This window comes from Urtica dioica, chromosome 8, assembly GCF_054948205.1.
Source record: "Urtica dioica subsp. dioica isolate 48M chromosome 8, U.dioica_male_clone48M_v1_H2, whole genome shotgun sequence".
Lineage (NCBI taxonomy): Eukaryota > Viridiplantae > Streptophyta > Magnoliopsida > Rosales > Urticaceae > Urtica > Urtica dioica.
In genome coordinates, this window is record NC_142763.1 from 34,008,473 (window position 1) to 34,024,535 (window position 16,063).

Consider the following 16,063-nt stretch of genomic DNA (forward strand, 5'->3'; position numbering starts at 1 on the left):
ATGGGAAAAGCCCTGCTGGCCGTGAACTGCGTCATGCTAGTGGTGGGAAACTGCGGAGGTCCGCTCATAATGCGGCTCTACTTCGTCCACGGCGGCGCTAGGCTTTGGCTCTCAAGCTTCCTCCTCAAGGCCGGTTTCCCCATCATACTCCTCCCCTTAGCCGCCCTCCGCCGTGACCTCGTCCACCTCCGGCCACCTCTCGCCGCCTCCGCCGCCGTCGTCGGAATCATCATGGGCCTCGACGACTACCTCTACGCCTACGGCATGGCCCGCCTCCCCGTGTCCACTTCAGCGCTCATCGTGGCGTCCCAGCTGGCGTTCACGGCCGTGTTCGCGTTCCTCCTCGTCCGCCAACGCTTCACCCCCTTCTCCCTCAACGCGGTGGTGCTGCTCACCCTCGGCGGCGCCGTGCTGGCGCTCAACACCGCCGCCGACCGCCCCGCCGGAGTCAGCGCCGCCGAGTACGCCGCCGGCTTTGGGATGACCGTCGCCGCCGCGGCGCTGTACGGGTTCTTGATGCCGCTGGTGGAGATGTCGTACAAGAAGTCCAAGCAGGAGTTTTCATACTCTGCGGTGTTGGAGTACCAGTTCATCATGTGTCTCACCGCCTCAGCTTTCTGCGCCGTAGGGATGATCGTCAACCGTGATTTCCAGGTTAATTTAGAATCTCACTTTTTGACTTGTACTAAAATTAAAAATGGACATTTTTTTTTTCTGCCGTAATTAATCTTGCTCCGTTGACTAAAAATGAACTAATTATATAAACTCTCACACAATATATATATAAAACAATTTTCCATGTTTCACATGTATGCATTTTTTTTATTTTATTTTATTATTATTTTTGTTGTTGATAATTTCAGAGGGGCATAAGCCTTCTTCACTTACCTCTACCTGGCTTCGTGCCCGCAAATCAGTAGTGTGATCTTTTATTTTATTTGGGAGGGGTCGATAAAGAGTTTGCAAAAACGGAAAATTTAATTGACACGACTTAAATAATTTATCAATATGCCGATCTTACTAAGTACCACTTGTGTGCTAGCTAATATATAAAAAAAAAAATAAAAAAATAAAAAAATCTTTCGATGTCTTTGAATATCTTGAAGAGAGACATATGATAAAAAATTTATTTTTAAAAAATTTCAGGTCATTTAGATAGATAATTTAGTATTTTGTACCCGTGTTATTTTATGTTGGTCTCCTCATTCATGACCACGCATGAGAGCAAAATTAATCGAAGTCTCGGTCTCTATAGCAATATTATATATAATTATATTTATATAATATAACTCAAAAGAGAATGTTATCTCAATCATTTAAGAAAATGTTTGTTATATATCCCAAAACTTGCCGATGACTATTCATTACCTTCACTACCCGCTGCACGTCATATTAACATCTAATCACTGCAACTTGGCCTACGTTATAAGTAAAAGATAAACCTAGTTTAACATTAAAAATATAACATCCCTTAAAAATATAATATAAATGCTCACTCATAGTCATAACTAAAGTGTAGAAACTTTTGCCCTAAAGATCAATTCTACACTTATCGAACTTGCGAATCATACACACACACACAAATAACAGAAAGCTATAAAGAAAAGTAAAGAGACACACAGATTTTTACCGAGGTTTAGATCCAAACCAAAACAATGGCTTGAATCCTAATCCTCGTTGAGCTCCAACCGGAAAAGCTCGTGTACTAGTCTTCGAATCGATCACACCACCTCACAGATCACTTTCTTCTCTCAAGGTTCACAACCACACTCAGAGTATATCAGAATCAATTACACAGTTCTCACAAGGAACTCACGATCAAGATGATCGAACCATACTCACAATATCACTCAGAGAAGAACAAGATGAGAGAATCGCACAAGGCCAAACAAACCCTAGCGATGAGTACAAAATGACAGAATGAGAATCGAATGAATAGAAACGACGAGTCTTCAGTCCTTTTATATGTCTCTGCAGAAGCAATCCTGATCGTTGGATTAGCCGAGTATCCAGCGGTGGCAGTCGTGTCAAAGTCAAATACACCAGGACTTAATGTCTCAAGTCCAGTGTCGTTTTACCTCAACAGACGACGCCTCCAAGCTGTTCCCTCGTCTAACGGGCTTGGGCTTCGACAAAAACTGTTGGGCTTCAATCCAACAATCTCCACCTTGAAGTCCAACCACCCTGTGAGTCGATCTTCAGTTTAGTACACGGCTTCTTCAACGGTTTTCATCACTCGGTACCTGCATCAAAAAATCATTCAACAAACAATAAGTCCAAGCAATGCTTAAACTTAGTGTTAGTAACAATTTTAGTTCCCATATCAGCAATATTATCCTCAGTATCAATTTTCAGTAACTTAACAACATCAGTAGCAATCAAGTCCCTGATGAAATGGAACTTGACATCCACATGTTTAGTTCTTTCATGATACACAGGTTTTTTGCTCAAGTGTATAGCAGACTGACTATCAGAATACACTATAGCATTTTTCTCAATCAATCGAGCCTCTTTCAACAGGCCCTGCAACCATACAACTTCCTTAAAAGCATCACAAATGGCGATGTATTCTGACTCAGTGGTTGACAGAGCAACCAGGGATTGCAAGTTGGACTTCCAGGAAATGCAATTTCTGCCTAAAGTAAAACAGAAGGCAGTTGTTGATTTCCTACAATCCCTGTCACATGCATAGTCAGCATCTACATAACCAATTAGCTCATAAGGTCCAATTCTCTTACAATAGCACAACCCAATATCAATTGTACTGCTGACATAGGCTATTACCCATTTCAGAGCTTGCCAGTGTTCAAAACCTGGATTAGACATAAAGTGACTCAACAATGATATAGCAAAAGACAGGTCAGGTCTCGTGCTAATCATTGCATACATGAGAGAGCCAATGGCATTGGCATAGGGAACACTTTCCATTTTGAGAATTTCAGCTATGGAAATAGGGCACTGAGCTTTACTCAAAATGAAATGTGATGCTAGAGGTACAACAACTTGCTTACAGTTCAAGCTACCAAACTTAGAAACCACATTTTCTAAGTATTGCTTCTGATGAACTTTAAGCTAGAAGTTTTTCCTTTTTCTTTCAATCATCATACCAAGTATCTTCCTGGCTTGACCCAGGTCCTTCATATCAAACACATAATTCAGCTCTTTCTTTAACATGTTAATCTTCTCAACAGACTTACTTATAATCAACATATCATCAACATACAAAAGGACATAAACAGGATTATCAGATAAGGATGATAAGTAGAAACAACTGTCATAGCTGCTCCAGGTAAAGCCAATACTCAGCACAAAGCAATCAAACTTTTTATACCATTGCCTAGGACTTTGTTTGAGTCCATACAAAGATTTCTTCAATAAACACACATGATCAGGATGAGATTTATCAACAAAACCCTCAGGATGTCTCATATAAATCTCTTCTTCCAAATCACCATGTAAGAATGCAGTTTTCACATCTAACTGCTCAAGTTCAAGATCCATGCTAGCCACTAAGGACAGCATGATCCTTATAGTTTTGAACTTTACCACAGGAGAGAAGATTTCAGTGAAATCTATGCCTTCTCTCTGAGTATAGCCCTTTGCAACCAACCTGGCTTTAAATAAATCTAGGAGGATCAGTGTCAGTGAGACCCTCCTTGATTTTAAACAGCCATCTGCACTCCACCAGTTTTTGAGTTTCAGGTTTTTCAACCAGAACCCAGGTTTTGTTAACCATAAGAGAATTCATCTCTTCATCCATTGCATGATGCCACTTGTCTTTCTGCTCAGATGTAATAGCATCAATATAACTGTCAGGCTCAAAACCCTGTATTTCAAGAGAGGCAACTAAGGCAGTAAAGACAAGGTCAGCATAGGAGTATCTGGTTGGTGGTCTTATGTCCCTTCTAGCCTTATCTCTGGTCAACTGATAGGTTTCAAGTTCTTCTTGAGTTGATGTATCAAGTTGATGTAGAAACTTTTGCCCTAAAGATCAATTCTACACTTATCGAACTTGCGAATCATACACACACACACACACAAATAACAGAAAGCTATAAAGAAAAGTAAAGAGACACACAGATTTTTACCGAGGTTCAGATCCAAACCAAAACAATGGCTTGAATTCTAATCCTCGTTGAGCTCCAACCGGAAAAGCTCGTGTACTAGTCTTCGAATCGATCACACCACCTCACAGATCACTTTCTTCTCTCAAGGTTCACAACCACACTCAGAGTATATCAGAATCAATTACACAGTTCTCACAAGGAACTCACGATCAAGATGATCGAACCAGACTCACAATATCATTCAGAGAAGAACAAGATGAGAGAATCGCACAAGGCCAAACAAACCTTAGTGACGAGTACAAAATGATAGAATGAGAATCGAATGAATAGAAATGACGAGTCTTCAGTCCTTTTATATGTCTATGCAGAAGCAATCCTGATCGTTGGATTAGCCGAGTATCCAGCGGTGGCAGTCGTGTCAAAGTCAAATACACCAGGACTTAATGTCTCAAGTCCAGTGTCGTTTTACCTCAACAGACGACGCCTCCAAGCTGCTCCCTCGTCTAACGGGCTTGGGCTTCGACAAAAATTGTTGGGCTTCAATCCAACATAAAGTCTAAAATATTGCCGATGTCTCGCGATATACCAGCTGTATATCGAAATATTGAGAGAAGCGGTGTAACAACCAATATATCGCTATACTCAAAATATCGGTCAAAATATTTAAAACTTTTTTAACTTATATCGGGCTTAAATGGTTCAATTTAATACCAGTCCAAAGCCTATGAAAGACTAGCGGAGCGGTAGCTTTTAGCATAAATTTATGTTTTTAGGTTTCTATAGAGGTTTCTTTGTTATTAATACTCTTAATTCTTAATACACCAATGTCCATGTAAGTAAGCAATAGTGCATCTTGATAAAAAAAATTTAAAAAAACAATAATGCAACATCACTATCGGTGCAATTTTAATAAACCACACAGTTATATCTGTTCTACACCTACACAATTATATCTATTTTACACTAACTTTAATTTTAATATTATCCATACATTATAATTAAAAAAATCGGTTTTATAATGAAAACGAATATTATAAATAAATTTCTTTTTGGTTGTTTTCCTTTGTTGATTCTTCTCTACTTCTTGATCTTAATGATTTTTTATTATTATTTTACTATTAATAATATATTTATATAAATTCCTTGTTTTTTATTTATGATATGGAGTTTGGACTTTCTAAAACCTAAATATAATTTTCATTTTATATATATTTATATATATATATATATATATATATATATATATATATATATATGTAGGATTCAGAAGTCAAAAAAATAATTTTATCGACTAATAGTGGACAAATTGGCATATTATAAAAATCAGACATACTTTTCGGTTTCTTGTCATGAATATGTAGTATTTGGATTATATTTTCATAATTTAGATTTGATGATGACATACATATATTTTGGGTTGTTTAAAATTATATTTACTATTTAAAATATAATTGTTATATGTATCATTAAATGATATATACATAATATGTATTTGTTCTAGGATTTTTATCGATATATCCGTCTGTAGTCGATATATCATCGGTAGTCGATATAGAAATTGTTATAAGATACCCGTCGATACTTGTTATATCAGTAAAAATGGAACTTCGGTATCAGTATCGGTAGCGATATTTCAATGACCAATATCGGTATCGATATATCAATAAAATCATAACGCATCATAAAAAATAATATACATTTTTTTTTTATTATAAATCACTAATGAGCAATATTTTTTTACAAAATACTCCAATGCGGACATCTTGAAAAGTTGTCCACTATAATATTATTTTAATTTATATTATTTCTTTTTTATTTATTTTATATTCACTTAATAATTATTTTGTATAAAATATTAGTGGGCCTTTGTGCCATATATGAGCATCATTGCCCTAATGATTATGACATTTTAAGTTGTCCACAATGCAATAGCAACTTAAAGTGTTTCCTCCCTAAACTCCACCTAAACATGAGTACTCTCCATTAAAATTGCTCTTAATAGTCTAAGCTTGAATAGCTGATCTGATCATAATATTGTACAACTCAGCAAGATAGAATTCGTTATATTATCGTCGGACTCGTTTACTATAGATCTTCATAGACTTCATTGATTGTCATTGCATTGAGTAATGAGAATCAATCTCTCACATTCACTCTCCCTCTCGACACTTTTTATCTTATTAACTTGGTATCAGAGCATATGAGATAAGTAATGAGTATTGTTATGATCTTTTTTTTTGTCGTTTTTGAAAAATCGGAAATAATAAATTCGCCGCGACTTACGAAGAATTTCACATAAAAAAAGTCCAACGGATCGAGCCACAAAAAAATACATCATAAGCCCAAAAAGCCAAAAGACCATCAAAAACGGGTCCAAGTCGAGCCCACGTGCCTCAAACGCGCCAACATGGCAGCACGCACCGCGACCACCACTCGCGTGGCGCGCCTACGCCCAAAAAGGGCGTGTGCACACCATGTATTCGCCCAGTAGAGTTTTTCAACCTCTTCTCCACTGTAAATAGACCCCCTCACTTAGAGGCAAAATGTACACAATTCTTCCTAAAATCACTTGATTCCAAAGTCGTGAAACGCCGCCAAGGACCCTCCGCACTTATTTTTCACTCTAATCAAGCTCGATTTTCTCAAATATTCTCAAACATAGCAATCAGACTTATGTTGAGCTTCGACGCGCGCTAGAGGCATCGCCTCTGTGTCCTTCTAGCTTATTTTCTTCTTCTTCTTATTCTCAGATCTCTGCGACGAACGAAGAATGTTCTTGATCTAGGAGAGAGTACTCGTAACTTTCAAGTTCTACAAACTCGGCTCGGGCGCGCCCACTTAGCCTAGCCTTGGGTCGACCCGTCCAAAGTCTCCAACGTTGTCAAACTTTCAGCGACAACAATCTTAACTTACACAAGACTCAACTTTGCACAAACAAGCACACTAGGAACATTGTTGTTTACTTACGAGGTTAAGACAATAAGTGTGCTAGTCCCACTCCCATCTCAAATTTTATTTTGCACAACGAATAAATAAAAACAGGTTAAACCTTCAAACCATTGTGATATTTGAAATCTCACCAAACCTAGAGAAAATGGAGAAGAAGAATCAAAAGTTCTACCCGAGGTTATTTCCCCAACCTCTCTCTCTCTCTCTAAGTTTGAATTTATGTTTCTTAGAGTAATTAATGCTAACCATTGTAACAACACTTAGTTAACAGTCTTATTTATAACACATAAGATCATTAGTTACAATCTTATTAAACCATCAATACTTACTACGGCTAAAGTCAACTAAGACAACAATCCCCACCTCAGCGGGCTTTGACCCACCTCGCAATGGAAACAACTTTCAATAGCATAATAGCTCAAGTCTTCATCTTCGTTGTACCCAATCGCAGCTTCATTTAATGCTTGAATTTCCTCGGGGGTAACACTTTGGTTCCGCAGTCGCAAGATTATCTTTTACTGAGATTCTTTGAATTTTTACTAATCTTTTAGCCACTTTGTTACAAATGAAAGTATACTTGATCTTCACATATTTAGTCCGGTCGTGAAATATCAAACATGTGGATGGCGCTCTGGCTGTCGGAGAATCTGGTAGCCAGACCAATTAGCAGTCTCAGTTCTTTGAGAAGACCTACGTACCCTCGTTACCGCCTCGGTAGCAACAACACATTCTTTCTCCCATGGTAGACAACGCAACAAGTTGCATCTAGGAGCCAGCTCACACAATTCATAAACACTCGGAAGTAATATGCTAAACTTGATGTTCTGGTGTCTCTATCGCTAGTGTAATAAAGTTACTGATAATGAGTAGTCAGTTCTTCTTGAGTGGTAATTCACTATTCCCTTAATAGAAATTCAACGAGCTTTTCCTAGATTTGACATAAATATATTGAGAACTGATCCAATGAGTCAGGTCAGGTATTGCACCAACAACATTTGAATAAACCTTTCTCTCTCTCTCTCTCTCTCTCTCTCTCTCTCTATGTGTGTGTGTATTTCCCCAATCTTTCTTCGTTTGAATTTTTGTTTTTTTAGTCTAATCAATACTAACGACCGTAATAACTAACCTAGATAACAATATTATTCATTTAACACATAATAACTGTTAGTTAGACCATATGCGCCAATGGTATCTATCGAACTAGTCAATTCACGAGTCTCTATAGGAGGATGTTACTAAATGTCTATATTTTTGTCCACTGATACAACAAGTATATTAATGATTGAATTTTGAGTTTTGATTTATTATTTGTTATTTAATTAGGCCATTCCAAGAGAAGCAAGAGAGTTTGGGCTAGGGGCGAGGAAGTACTACATGGTGCTTATAATGAGTGCAGTGATATGGCAAGCGGCCTTCTTAGGTATCATCGGAGTTGTCTTCTGCTTCTCCTCGTTGCTCTCCGGAGTCATCATTTCCGTCCTTCTCCCAGCGACTCAGGTATTGGCCGTGCTTTTCTTCAAAGAGAGCTTCAAGGCCGAGAAAGGCGTCTCGCTCGTACTTTCTCTCTGGGGATTCGTCTCCTACTTCTTTGGTGAATTTAAGCACTCTAAAAAGCATGCGAATCAGACTGACATTGCTCGCATCCAAGCCAGTACAAACAGAGACACTGTATAAGATGTGTGTCTCTGTTCATATATTGTTTATCGTAAATGAAGATTTTCATTGTTGTTTCATTGATCATTTCCTTTTTATCTTCTTCTTCGCTTTCCATTAATAATTGGTATACAAACTATGGGGACATTAGTTTGAGACTTACATATTTGTATTTAAATGTCCTCGTGAGTGCATGTAAGAGGCACTACCACAAAAATGTAAATAGACTACAGTTAATTTGTAATAAAAGACTACAATTTATCTTAAAAATGTAGTCTTTTCAAATAGATTACGGACATCGAAATTGAATAATCTATAAGACTACGTTAAGACGAAAGCTGTAGTGATTAAGGTATCAATACACCACCATATATTATATGCCGTAGTGAAAACTTTTGAAAATAGTACCCGCGCAATGAATTCTAGTATACCCACCAATGAATTATTATAATCAAATCAAAATATGTTGTTCATAAAAACACAAATATATTAGGAGTTAAACTTTACTTAAAATATTTTGTTTTACAAATATCAAAATTGTTTTTCGCTTCTGTTTCTATTCTTCTTCTTCCTCATCCCAACCCAACTCCTAATTCTCCTTAGAAACCCAACCACCGCTGTGGCCATACTGATCTGCCGCCTTCTTCCAAATTGCATCGTCGCCCCTCTACTTATTCCAAATTCCCATCGCCACCCTTCACTTGGGAATTCATTGCTTTACTGCTCCTATTGTGCTATGGCGCCCTAGGAAACTTCTTCGCGACTTTACTGCTCCATCGCCAAAGTGTTTGAATTTACCCTTTCTCCTTATGAGGAAACTCATAGAGTACACGTCTCAAGTCCGAATCAAGATAAACTCATAGTTTTTTTTTAATTGAGGGTTTTCTTATTTTAGGGTTCTTGAGGTTGGCGTTTTCAAATTGGAGCTTTTCTGAAGATGAATTTGATGGGTAATTCTGAGATTGGGGCTTTTTAGTGTTTTTGGGTTTTAACTGGAGATGTGCTCGAATTAGGAATTTTTATTTGAAAGGTGTTTGAATTACGTCGATTATTTGGCATGTACAAGGAGGATTACAAGGGTTAAATTCCAATATGATCATGTAAGTGTCTTAGAACGTATGTGTAAACAAGTTATGAACAAATATACTCTGCCTTTTATTTTATAAGAAGGAAATAAAAAAGGCCGACTATATTGTTAATTTTGTTATTTTGCGAAATAGAATCTATGTATAGATTATAATGTACGTTGAAGAATAAAAACTCTATTAATGGTAGAATATCCACCAATCAAATAATTTAATTTTCCATGAAAAGAGTAAAATGTGTCTATAATTTTGAATCGCCCATAATTATACAAGAGAAAATCGTCTCCCTAAAGCATGGACGGTTGTCTTTTGCATCTGACTCCACAAAGTGGGTACACAATCCACTCCAAAGCCCACAAAAAGCATAGACGGTTGTCTTTTGCATCTGACTCCACAAAGTGGGTAGACAATCCACTCCAAAGCCCACAAAAAGCTGTGATGAAGATAGCCTTTGCTTCCTTGAAAGAGAATTGTCTTGAAAGTGTCGAAACCGTCGTGACAAACCATGTGAAAGTTCGGATGACAACTTTAATGTTAATGCAATTCGAATAGCATGGGAGTGAAATCATAGACATCTAACAAATATGGGTTTGGCTAAGGCGGTTTCCGCCGTATTGAGGAGCGATCTTGTTTATGAACAGACCTTGCATCCCCAAACTGCAACATAATTTGTTGTTTGCTCTTGTTTTCATAAACAAATTATGCCTAACATTCACATACATTAGAAGATACACCGATATGAACAAAGAAATATATAACTTTTCGTAAATAATTAATCCTAATGATTCATATATATCAAAGATTTATTAAGGGATATACCAATAAGTACAAATTATGTTATCAAAAAATTGGCTACGTAAGCCACCTAAACTATATGAATTGTAAATTAGCCAACATTTGGTAAATAATTTGTAAATAACCAACTTGTTTACGTGGCAGCCTATTGTTGTCGGTCGTTTTCGGAAAACCCGAGACGCCAAGAAGGCACGTCGCTCAAAGGGCCGATGGTCAGGCCGGAGGTCCTGAAGAGCGGCAAGTCTTCAAGCCCTCGCCCAAACTCTTGACTCATTGAGTCGAGCCTAGCCCCTCGAGTTGAGCCTTGAGTCAGTCTCCTCGAGTCGAGCTTCGCTCCTCGAGTCGAGCCACTCTCGTCTAGTAGAGACCTTTATATTTTGCGTGGCAAGCATGGTATCTAAGACCCCTAAGGACCACACAAGAGTCCGACAAGACGGCCCATGCACCGCGCACCCCTCGGGGAAACCGCACGCGCAGCACGTCGCGCCGGCCGACCAGGCACAGCAAGCAGCGCGCCGGCCGCGCGCCGCACAGCTCTCACCGCGCGCCGCGCCAGGCAGACCGCGCGCCGCCCGATCCATGCGCCGCGCATCTCGCGCTGCGCGTCCCGCGCCGCACCCGGTTACCTGCGCGCCGCGCGCGCCGTGCGCCTTCAATTGACGGCGCGCGCGCCCCTAGTCCCACATGGACGAAAAAGGGACCTTCTACGGCCCTCAAACACCTATAAATACCCATCTCATTGAGGGGAAAGCCATCCCATTATTTCTCAAGGAACTTGAGACTTCTCTCTGCTTCTCTGGATGTCATCATTGGCCTGAAGCGGATTCTCCTCGATTTCTCGTTCTCAGAGATTCTGAAGCGCTTTCCGGGGCCTCCCGAGTGCCGCCTCTCTTGATCGAACGATTAATCTTGAGCCCACGAGCGCTCTAACGGTTTTCGACTAAAAATCGCCTACCCGTCTAGCACCCTAGACGCGTCCACCATTTCTGACGAGAAATCGCCTTCGCGTCCGGCATTTCCAACTAGGAATCGCCTACGCGTTCGGAATCTCCGCCACAACAAGGAACTCTTGACTTAGAGCCTTCCACGTCTCCAAAAGAGAGAAAACACACATTCTCTCTCGCGCCCGCGATCTCCGAAATTCTGAGACGCCTCCGAGGACTCCTCTGCGCTTCGTCTCCTTCGTCGAGTACGCTTCTCCATTAAGGCTCCGCGCCTCACACTGCGTTACACACGCTTGAACTACGTTCTGACCTGATCCCACACATGGGTACGTAGGCAACCGACACCCAAGGCACAGTCACTCCTCCTCCTCACCCCCTACCTCTCCCGAGAGGCGGGTTGATCGGAGAAAACCTAGCTCGAGACTTTCAAGTTCACACTCTTGGCCCGGGTGCGATCACTTGGTCCGGTCTTGGATCGAACCGCCCGAGGCTTTCAATAGTTGTTCATTTTTGTGCGACAACATTTTGGCGCTAGAAGGAGGGCACTTCCCGACCTGTTCAGCCCGAAATCCCTTATGTTCTTCTTCTTCTTTTCTTCTACAAACTCAACTTTCTCGAACTTGAGAAAAGATGAGTGATCAACCACCCGTACGTTCTGAGGGCGTTAACAACCATGATAACGTCACCGGGACTAAAAAGTACTTCTTGCGCTCCCGAGCGCATGGTGACGAAGAGTCGCTCCACGAAGAGAGCTCGACCCGCTCGCCATCTCCATCTCCTGATAGCAGGGACAACCGCATCATGGAGTTAGATGAGAGTATCCGCCGACTGAAGGCGAGGAACGCAAGGTACCACAGCGACTGGCTGCGAAGCAACCTGTGCGTGACACGGTAATCCCCAACGGGGATCCTGAGAACCTCAACGAGAAAAGCCGCGACCGCGACCCTGATTACGAGGGTACTGGTGACTCGGAGGATATCGAGACTTCTCTCACGAAGGACGGGGGACTCCCCGCCGTGTTTGAAGCCGGTCCATCGAATCCTTTACCCCGAACAGGTGATGCTCCGGCAGCTTCTCAAGAGGGAAATTTCCGACGTTCAGCTCTCGACCGACTAGGTCCGAGGGAGAATGTTGCGGAAAGTCAGGGCACGCGGAGAGCGCGTCGTCGCAGACGAAGCCTGCACCTCCGTACGACCAGCCCTGACCTTAGGGACCGCCTCACTGCTCAACGCATTGGGCGTGGCAATGATCTGAGAGAGCGGCTAAGCTCTAGACCCAATATCCCGCTGGCAACCCCAACTAACGGGAACCGCCGCGCAGGTCAATGGTCTAACGAGAGGCTGCAGGTGGCTCCTCCCGAACAAGGGGTTACTCCAACGACCGGTCTCGATGTGGTCACTATGATCCACAACCTTCGAAATGAGGTACGAGATCTCCGAGAATACGGAATAGGTGGAAGCGCCTATGGGGTCGTTGAGGAGAATTCATCGCCTTTCATGGCTCAGATACTGGCTGAGGTTTGTACAGGGAATTTCAAGCTCCCGAACCTCACTCCCTATGATGGAAAAGCAGATCATGCTTACCACATCCAGCACTATGAAACCTGGATGACGATGCAGGGTGTTTCTCCTGGCGCCATGTGCCAAGCTTTTAGTTTAACCCTCGCCGAACCCGGCTTTGAGTGGTTCAAGAACTTAAGGCCAGGAAGCATCCACTCGTTCAAAGACCTGAAAGACATGTTCCTAGCACGGTTCGCTACATCTATGGTCCAAAAGAAGACCAAGATGTACCTGTGGTCAATCAGGCAAGAGAGTGGCGAATCTCTTAGACGATACCTCGCCCGATTCACTGAAGAGTCAAACAAGGTCGACCGCTTTGACGACGGTGACGCAATTGCTGCTATCATAGAAGGCTTGCGCACAAGTGACTTCCTCAAGTCTGTCGTCGGCCGTGTCCCTTCTACCATGGCCGAGTTAATGACTCGAGCTAAGACCTTCATGGGAGTCGAATATTATCTCGACGGCCGCAAGAGCACCAATCAAAGCTCTCGTCGTCGAGAAGAACCTAGCCACGCGCAAAACAAACCTCGTAAAAGACGAAACAAGGGAAATCAGGTTTCTAACAACCATCCCCCTGTACCTCAGAAGCCGCGACTCGCGGAAAACTTCAAAGGGTACTCGTCGTTCACATCGCTGAACACGGCGCTAGAACGAATCCTGGCTCTGGCACGTGACAAGTTCACGCCCCCGGCTCCAATGAAAAAGGATCCCGCAACTCGCGATCGATCCAGATATTGTGAGTTCCATCGAGAATACGGTCATTTGACCTCGGAATGCTACAATCTTAAAAGATAAATCAAGGCTTTGATCCAACGGGGTGAGCTGAAAGAGTTCGTGGTACGCATGATTAGCGCTGCGGGCCCCACCACGAACAGACAACAGTCTGGTCAGGGAGGAGGAACAGCCGCTGCTGCCGACCGAACCACGGCTGCTGCCAACGCCAACCCACAACTCCACGTGGTAACCACCATATTGGGAGGTCCACAAGATGGAGATTCAGCCCGACAACGGAAGAAATTCCTTAGGGCCGTGACTCAGGAAGACGCTGCTATGCACGTCAACTTCACATATGAAGAACCTCCGTTCGTGCCTCATGAGACGATGTATTTCACCAATGAGGAGGCCAAGCGAATTGTGCATCCACACAACGACGCAATTGTGCTCAAAACCCAAGTGGCCAATAACTTGGTGAAAAGGGTTCTCATCGATAACGGCAGCGCTGCCGACATAATTTTCAAATCCACCCTAGAGCGCATGAAGCTCGGGGGGCTGCGCCCGACTCCGACCCAAACGCCATTGTTTGGGTTCACTGGGGAAAAGGTTATGACCGAGGGCATCATCGACCTGCCGGTCACCTTCGGGACCCCTGGAGAAATTGAGGCCGTTCACATGGTCCCATTCCTAGTGGTCGACCAGGAGTCGCCCTATAACTTAATCATTGGGCGACCCACATTGAACCGACTAAGGGCCATTACTTCAACATACCACCTACTGGAGAAGTTCCCCACCGAGGGCGGAATCGGCATCATGGTTGGAGACCAATCCCAAGCCAGAGTATGATACATCCAAGGAATCGATGAAAAGACCGCTAGAAAGACGGTTAACACGATCTCCCAATTCAGAGATAGCATCGAGTCGACCAAGGTCCTCCGCGAAATCCACGAAGACCTCTGCATGACACCCAAGTGCAAGGTGTCGGCGTCCTCATACCAAACAGGGAGGGACCCCACAAAGTCTGCCAAGTCATACATGACGGGACATACTACATGGACGAGACACCGATCCGTCGCCTGTGGAATGCGGAACACTTGAGAGAGTACTACCACTGGCCAGCGCTCCCCCCATTTTATTTCTTTGCTTTCCAACATTCAATAAGGCCTACGAGCCAATGTTTTAGGATTTCATATTTTTTTAATATTAATAAAGTTTGAGATTTTTCTTTCAAAATCCGCTTTATCAAAGTTTTTAGATAACGTTTATAAACCCAAAAACTCGGGGGGCTAGAGACATAGGCAACGGTAAACACACTCAAAATGCTCAAGAAAGTACTCTCCACCCAAAGAAAGTACGCTCCATCAAAACAAAACACCCAAACATAAATGGGACGAGCGTGCACTTAAGACGCCTCCACGGCGCGCCGTAAGACATCCATGAGATGCAGGCTGAAGACGCCTCCGCGGCGCGCCATAAGACATCCCAGAGATGCAGGCTGAAGACGCATCCGCGTCGCGCCATAAGACATCCATGAGATGCAGGCTGAAGACGCCTCCGCGGCGCGCCATAAGACATCCCAGAGATGCAGGCTGAAGACGCCTCCGCGGCGCGCCGTAAGACATCCCCGAGATGCGGGCTAAGACGCCTCCGCGGCGCGCCATAAAACATCCCAGAGATGCGGGCTAAGACACCTCCACGGCGCGCCGTAAGACATCCCCGAGATGCAGGCTAAGACGCCTCCGCGGCGCGCCATAAGACATCCCCGAGATACAGGCTAAGACGCCTTCGCGGCGCGCTATAAGACATCCCAGAGATGCAGGCTAAAGCCGTCCCTCGCGACGCACCAAAGACGCCTACATGGCGCACCTAAGACGCCTACATGGCGCACTAAAGCCGTCCCTCGCGACGCACCAAAGCCGCCTACATGGCGCACCGAAGACGCCTACATGGCGCACTAAAGCCGTCCCTCGCGACGCACCAAAGCCGCCTACATGGCGCACCGAAGCTGCCTACATGGCATACCTAAGACGCCTCCGCGGCGCGCCATAAGACATCCCAGAGATGCAGGCTAAAGTCGTCCCTCGCGACGCGCTTAAGACGCCTACATGGCGCGACCAAGTCGTCCCTCGCGACGCACTTAAGATGCCTACATGGCGCACGTAAGATGCCTACATGACTCACGTAAGACGCCTACATGGCGCTACCACGTCGTCCCTCGTGACGCACCCAAGACGCCTACGTGGCGCACGTAAGACGCCTACATGGCGCAACCACGTCGTCCTTCGCGACGCACCTAA

General features: G+C 43.2%; 1 pseudogene; it reads left to right on the forward strand.

Moving 5' to 3' along the window:
• LOC149389414 (purine permease 3 pseudogene) lies at positions 1-8,690 on the forward strand (annotated as a pseudogene).
• Positions 8,691-16,063: the final 7,373 nt, after the last annotated feature.